General features: G+C 37.1%; 1 protein-coding gene across 2 annotated transcripts in view; it reads right to left on the bottom strand.

Annotated features, from left to right (window-relative positions):
- Positions 1 to 7,500, bottom strand: part of LOC123512598 (sperm-associated antigen 1-like) — a 199,171-nt gene that overhangs the window by 52,960 nt on the left and 138,711 nt on the right. Inside the window, exon 1 of one of the 2 annotated variants that reach the window (XM_045269027.1) lies at positions 683 to 738. The exons of the other annotated variant lie outside the window; for it this stretch is intronic. The gene's annotated coding sequence lies outside the window, so the exon portion shown is untranslated. Of the gene's footprint in view, positions 1 to 682; positions 739 to 7,500 lie in introns of those variants that run through there. 2 annotated transcript variants of the gene reach the window in all.

The following is a 7,500-nucleotide window of genomic DNA, read 5'->3' on the forward strand; positions in this document are numbered from 1 at the left end:
AACAAAAATAAGTTAAAAGAAAACAGAAAAACGAGAAAAAAAATTAAGAATAAATAAAAGGTGATAAACTAACAACAGTAACAATACGTAACAACAACAACAACAACAACAATCAAAACATTTCCCACTAACAACGCAAACAAAACATAGAAACACACAAAACACCAGAAAATACAACATTTACAAATAAAAATATACCAAATGAAAATATAATCACTAATTTATGTTTCACCTCATTCAAACATGCACTGATTCACTCGCTCACTTATTCATGCATTTACTCACTCACTCACTCACTCACTCACTCACATATCTTCTGTCTCTCTACCTTATTCACTCACTCACTCACTCACTCATTCATTTATTTATTTACTCACATTTCTGCCTCTCTTTCTTATTCATTCGCTCACTCACAAATTCATACACTTCACTAATTCACTGCCTCTCATCCTCATTCACTCATTCACCCATACATTCACTCTCTCTCTCTCTCTCTCTCTCTCTCTCTCTCTCAAATTCCCTGCCTTTCACCATTATTCACTCTTACTCACTCACTCACAACGTACCTCTCTTCTCACTCATTCACTCACAAATTCCCTGCCTTAAACCATTATTCACTCACACACTCACACACTCACACACCCACTCACTCACTCACTCACTCACTCACTCACTCACTCACCTCCATTAATGCAACAATAGTGAGAGGGAAAACTTGACTCACAATCTTTCTCGGCGTTCACTCTCACACTGACCTCCCTCCTCCTCCTCCTCCTCCTCCTCCTCCTCTAGTCTCCTCCCCCTTCCGTTCTATTACATGCTGCATTGGAGATGGCATGAAAGGAGGGCTGGGAGAGGAGGGAGAGGAGATGGAGGAGGGGGAGGAGGAGGAAGAGGGAGAGACAGAATAAGATTTGTGGGTTCGAATCCTGCTCGGTTAGAGGAAATGAACCGATAGATATAAAGTTCCGATAGACAGACAGACAGACGGACATTATGCATGATACGGGGAGAGGGAGAGGGAGAGGGTGAGGGAGAGGAGAGGAGAGGAGAGGAGAGGAGAGGAGAGGAGAGGAGAGGAGAGGAGAGGAGGGAGTGAGGGAGGCAGGGAATGGAAGGAAAGGAGAGAGAGAGAGAGAGAGAGAGAGAGAGAGAGAGAGAGAGAGAGAGAGAGAGAGAGAGAGAGAGAGAGAGAGAGTATAAAAGGAAGAAAATAAATCAAATCTAAGACATGAATATAATACAAAGAATGGTACAAAGAGACCAAAGAAAAAGATAAAACTGGTAAAAACCGAAGAATGAAAGAGAAAAACAGGAGTAAAATAAAAAAAGAGGAAAAGAAAGAAGAAAAACTTGTCACACGTACTTTTCACGAATCTCAGAAGCTCTTAAGACTTTTATCGTTTCCTTTCCTTGTTTTTCCTCTTGGGTTGGGAGTTCGTTGGGAAGAAAAGAGGAAGAGAAAGAGAGAAGTGAAGAAATTAAGAGAGAAAACAATAATTCAAGAGCTTCAAAAAAATAAGTGAGTGAGAGAACAGACATGTAAACCTAACCAAACCCTCTTGAGCATTAGGGTTTTCACATTAATTCTTGTTACTATTTAGTGATTTTTATACAGCTTCAGAAACTTATGTGGGGATTAAAATAGTGAAGACTGTGGCCATTTATCTTCTGACTTCCATATACCCTGCCTAATGTAAATAAAATCGTCTAATCACACCCAAGTCTCAAGGTAAAAATGTGTCCCATGTACTGAAGGGGTTAATCTAATAATATAGAATCTGCTGCAAACGTAACTCGCTTCACATTCTCTCTCTCTCTCTCTCTCTCTCTCTCTCTCTCTCTCTCTCTCTCTCTCTCTCTCTCTCAGGCATTAACACACTCAACTGGCAATTTTTTTTTTCAATCATTCACTCACAAATTCTCTTCCTCTCATTACTATTCACTCACTCAAACATTCACTCATCTAACCGAACCAAACCAAACCAAACCAAACCTAACTTAATCTCACCTCACCTCACTTCACCTAAAAAATCTGATTACAAAGTCTATTCCAATCTAAATTCTAACAAAACCATGCGTGCTTTGGGATCCGAGGGGTCTCCAAGCGCATGGGTTCGAATCCTGTCCACGGTCCGAGTGTAGGTTGGGCTTCCTCACTCAGGGCAACGGTTTCCTAGCGGGTGGGGTTTGAGATAGGAGGTACCACAAAAAGTATCCCCTTTAGCCCATAAATTCCCGTGAAAAGCCCACATGGTATTAAAAAAAAAAAATCATAATTGCAGAGTGTATTCCATGTGTTTTCTGTTCATAAAGTCACGAAAGCAAACAGTGAGAAAGGGAATACAAAGGAAGGGTGAATAATTGTTTGTATATTTCGCTCACAAGGAAACGGATAGAGAGAAGCAGTAGACACCCACCGAAACGATCAATTACTTCTTCTAAGAGGGAGGTTTCAATACATTTGTCCGTCTATTGGCTAACTCTATTAATCTTTAAGGGAACTGGTAATCATGTGTGTCTTTGTTTTCATCATTTTTTTTGCACTTGGCTAGTTTTCCTTCTTACATAAAAAATAGTAATAAGGAACAATATAAAGTAGACATCAAAGTAAGATACGAAAGAGAAATCAAAAGGAGAAAGTTGAAGAATTATTGCATATCGGGTATTCATGAAACGATTATTCTTATTAAAATGAATGAAGGAGATGAACACACAAAAAAAGTATATATAAATTTGAAGGAAGAGTAAAAGGAAGTGAGGAAGAGTGAAGAATTAGTCAATTATTTGTGTATAAAAGTACCACACTGATAAAGAGAGAATAAAGGAAATAGAACATAATTTATAGTATTTCTTGTTTATAAACACAAAAAAAGTGAAAGAAAATAAAACTTTTATAATGAACAATGAGTTAAATCATCTACAAAAGAGAAAAGAAGAGAAATATAACATATTTACATAGAAAATAATTAATCAATGGCATTTCTTATCAATAAATACAAAGAAAAGAAAGAAAATATGGAAAATATTAATAATGACCAACGAATTTAATGATCTATAAGGAAAGAATAGAAGAAATAGAAGAATATTACATAGAAAATAAGTAATCACTGGCATTTCTTATCAATAAACACACACAAAAAAGAAAGAAAATAAGAAAACAATAATAATGGCCAATGAATTAAATGATCTATGAAGACAGAATAAGAGAAATATAACATTATCACATAAAACATAATTAATCAATGGTATTTCTTATCAATAAACAAAAAGAAAGAAAACAGGGAAAATAATAATAATGACCAATGAATTAAATGATCTATAAAGAGAATAAGAGAAATATAACATTATTACATAAAACACAATTAATCAATAGTATTTTTTTTATCAATAAACACAAAAAAAGACAATATGGAAAATAGCAATAATGAGTAGTGAGTTAAATGATCTATTCCTTCCTGCTCACTACTCACTACCCTGACTGGAAATATAATGAAATGCAAAGAAAAAATCCTAATCGCATGAAATATTTTAGCTCAAGTCGTTATTTATCGAGTCACTTTCGCCTCCTTCATAAAACAAAAAGAAAATGAACACGAAAATATAAGAAGAAAAAAATATACTGTAAAATTTTATCATGTCGTAGATTATTACATTAAAACTTGATGACAGTGGTGGTGGTGGTGGTGGTGGTGGTGGTGGTGGTGGTGGTGGTGGTGGTGGTGGCGGTGGTAGTAGTAGTAGTAGTAGTAGTAGTAGTAGTAGTAAAAACGGCAGCAACAAAAACAAAACAACAAAAGTAAATAAATAAACTGCAGTAACAATAATAACAATAATAATAATAATAATAATAATAATAATAATAATAATAATAATAATAATAATAACAACAATAACAACAACAAACAACAATAACAACAACAACAACAACAACAACAACAACACGAATACCACCTTTGAGATTTCATTTAATTCTGCTCTTTTCTTTCTTTCATTTTTCATCTAATCTCAAATTTATATCTTAATGGTGACAATATTTCCGTTCTTCTGCAACCACACGGCATCCAATAAAGAAGAGACAGCCAGACACACAGACGCACGGAAACACAGACACACGGACACACAGACAAAGGGACACACGGACACACGGATACAAGGACACAAGGACACACGAACACAGACACACAGACACACGAACACACGGACACACACACACACACACACACACACACACAGACATCACAAACACACAAACACACAGACACACGGACATAAAAAATATATAGACAGACACACGGACACACGGACATCACAAACACACAAACACACGGACACACGGAAACGAACACAGACACACACACACAGACATCACAAACATCACAGACATACAGACACACAGACACACGGACAGGAGGGCAGCTGGCGGGGATGGAACCGAGAGTCACGTACGGAGACAAGAAAACAAGGACAAAAATAAGAGACTCGCTGCAGGAAATGGACTGATACATTTTTGGAGTTTATCAAGTGTATTTTGAGGTTTATTTCTCAATTCTCCTTCGAATTACCTGGTTATTTATTGCTACGCGTGTCCTGGTACTGGTTAGCGTCCACTGTTGGGCTTGTTTTGCCTGTATTTCTTCATTGTTTTGTTATGTGTCATTGTTCTGTTTATTGTTGTTGGTGTTGTTGTTGTTGTCCACTGTTGGGTTTGTTTTGGTTGTATTTCCTTATTGTTTTCTTATGTGTCTTTTTTTGTTGTTGTTGTTGATAATATTAATGATGTTCTTCCCTTTTCTTCTTTTCTTTCTTTCTTTCTTTTCTTCTTCTTCTTCTTACTACTACTACTACACTACTACTACTACTGCTGCTGCTGCTGCTGCTGCTGCTGCTGCTACTACTACTACTACTACTACTACTATCATCATTATCATCATTATTATTACTTTTTTTCATTTCTCTTCACACTCCGTCATCTCATTTCTACACTTCTCCTATCTCTAATCGTTATTTCTCTTATTTTTCACAATTTCTCGTTATCTTTCATTCATTATCATACATTTTCCTTTATTCCTCACCATTTATCGTTATGTACTTCTATTTTCATATTTTTGTACTTATTATTCCCTTTTCATCAAGTATTTCTCCTTATTTCTGATCGCCTATCGCTATCTTCTTTATTTCTCATGACTTTCCGTTATTTCCTTGCTTGTTACGTATTTCCCTACCTTCTTTCATCTACTTGTTACTTTTCACAATTTCAGATTAGTCTATTTTCTTTATTTCCCATAATTAATCGTTATTTCTCTTTATCTCCCTTTTATCATTATATATTTCTATTCATTCATCGTTTATCGTTATCTCATATTATTCGTTTCTATTTTTTCTCATTTTGATTCCTCTATTTCTCATTTTTTTCTTTATATCCTTCTTATTATTACAAACTTCTTATTTCTCATCATTTATCATATGGTGTGCGATATCTTTGTATTTATTTATTTATATTCGTGTTATGTATACTATCTATTTTCATATTTTTGATACTCTACCCTTAAGTCTTTGTCCAGGGGGTGAGTGGCAAGGCTCATCCTCCTCCTTTGTTGCATTTCACTATTAACCCCTTTAGTACTGAGACGCATTTTGACTTCGATTTTTTTTTTGGGGTACTATTAGAAGATTTTATTTGCATTACGAAGGGTTTATGGAGGTCAAACGATTAATGGTCCAGAGTCTTCACCATTTTAATCCCTCACATAAGTTTCTGAAGCTGTATAAAAACGCCAAAATAGTAACTAGAATGAATATGAAAACACGTCATGATACTGAAGGGGTTAATGCAGAAATAAATGTATCAATCAATCATCATTACTTCTCTATTTCTCACCACTATTCGCTATTTCCATCTCTCATTATTTATCATTTATTTCTCTATCCATCATTTCTGCTTATTAATCACACTTCCTCGTCACCCACTGTCATTTCTCGCCATTTCTGTGCCACACTTTGCCTCGAGGCGGAGATGGCGGAGATAGCACGCGGCGGATGATTACAGTGGGATGGAGATGGCGGGAGCGATAAGCGTGATAAGTGTGATGAGTACTGAGTCACGTCTGTCCAGCGTGATTGGAACCTTCAGCGGTGTTTGTTTCCTAAAGTGACACAGTGAGAGGGATTTGGCTCTGATGGTTCTTTTAATAGTTGGTTCCTCTTTGCAGGTGTTTTGATGAAATGTCTCGATTATGGAAGGTTTATGGTGTGATTAAATGGAGAATTGTTAGATATCTTATTTTTTTTTAGGTGAGTGGGTTTCTTTCATCTCTTTTTTTTGTTATAGGATCGCCAACAGCAACACAGAAAGAACAGGATCAACACCACCACCATCACCACCAGTAGAACGACGCCCCACACTGTACCGAGTTGTTTCCTACGCCCCTACCACACACCACCACCACCACCACCACCATTAGAGGAAGGATACTCACACCACCACCAGAAGAAGGACCGCCACCACCACCACCACCATCGCCACCAGCAGAGAGCAAGGAACACCACTGAACTGATCCTGACAACTTCCAACACACCACCAAGCTAACTGACACAAGGTTACAAGGACAGGATAGGATGTTGGTGATTATCTTGCCTATATTTACGTTTTGTGTTTATGGCGCACGATTTCTGTTGCAATTTTTCAGTTTTTTTTCTATTAGAGCCTTAGTTTGTTGGCCTCTTAATTAGGAAGCTTAATTCAGAACACAAGAACATGAGAACATAAGCGAAGATGCAGGAAGCTGTTATGCCTACACCTATAGACCTTGCATAAAATTTACCTATTTCTACTTATCCTCATCCAAACCTTCATCTAATCTTTTAAAGCTCCCTAATAAATCAGCACTAACAACCTGATGCCTGGCTCCATTAATTCCCCACCATTATCTGAGAACACATTCCTTCTTACTTCTTTTCAGTTGGTCACCTCCCGCCTGTGGTGACGCTGGCAGGTGTTCACTGTTTAGTAACTCTTGCGCATCTTCATTTGGTTTGGGTGTTGTCTGGTGTTTTGTGGTGTTGTTGTTGGTATTGTTTTATATATCGCGCCCCTCCAAGCTACAGTGGCCAGGAATAGAGTGCACAGGAAGCAAGTGGGTATTCATTTTTCCCTCGAGACCATGAATACACCAGGCCGGCAATCACATTTGTAGCGGTCACGACAAAAAGCTCGTATTCTCAAACACTACTGCGTTTCACTTTCATTGTTTCAAAAGGCTTTATCTAAATTTGCACGAGTTTTTAAGGTGTTTTTTACGGTTATAGAGACAGAGTGACAACATTTCTACATTATTAACTGTAGAAACACTCTTGGAAACCCACTAATCATCTCTGTGGCCTTTAAAAATAATCATGATGAGGGAACAAAGCGTTTCTTAGTACGGACCAAAGCACCACAGACACACACACATCACTCACAATCTTACCAGTCAAACTCTGGTAGAAGGGCAAAGGCAC

This window comes from Portunus trituberculatus, chromosome 34, assembly GCF_017591435.1.
Source record: "Portunus trituberculatus isolate SZX2019 chromosome 34, ASM1759143v1, whole genome shotgun sequence".
Classification (NCBI taxonomy): domain Eukaryota; kingdom Metazoa; phylum Arthropoda; class Malacostraca; order Decapoda; family Portunidae; genus Portunus; species Portunus trituberculatus.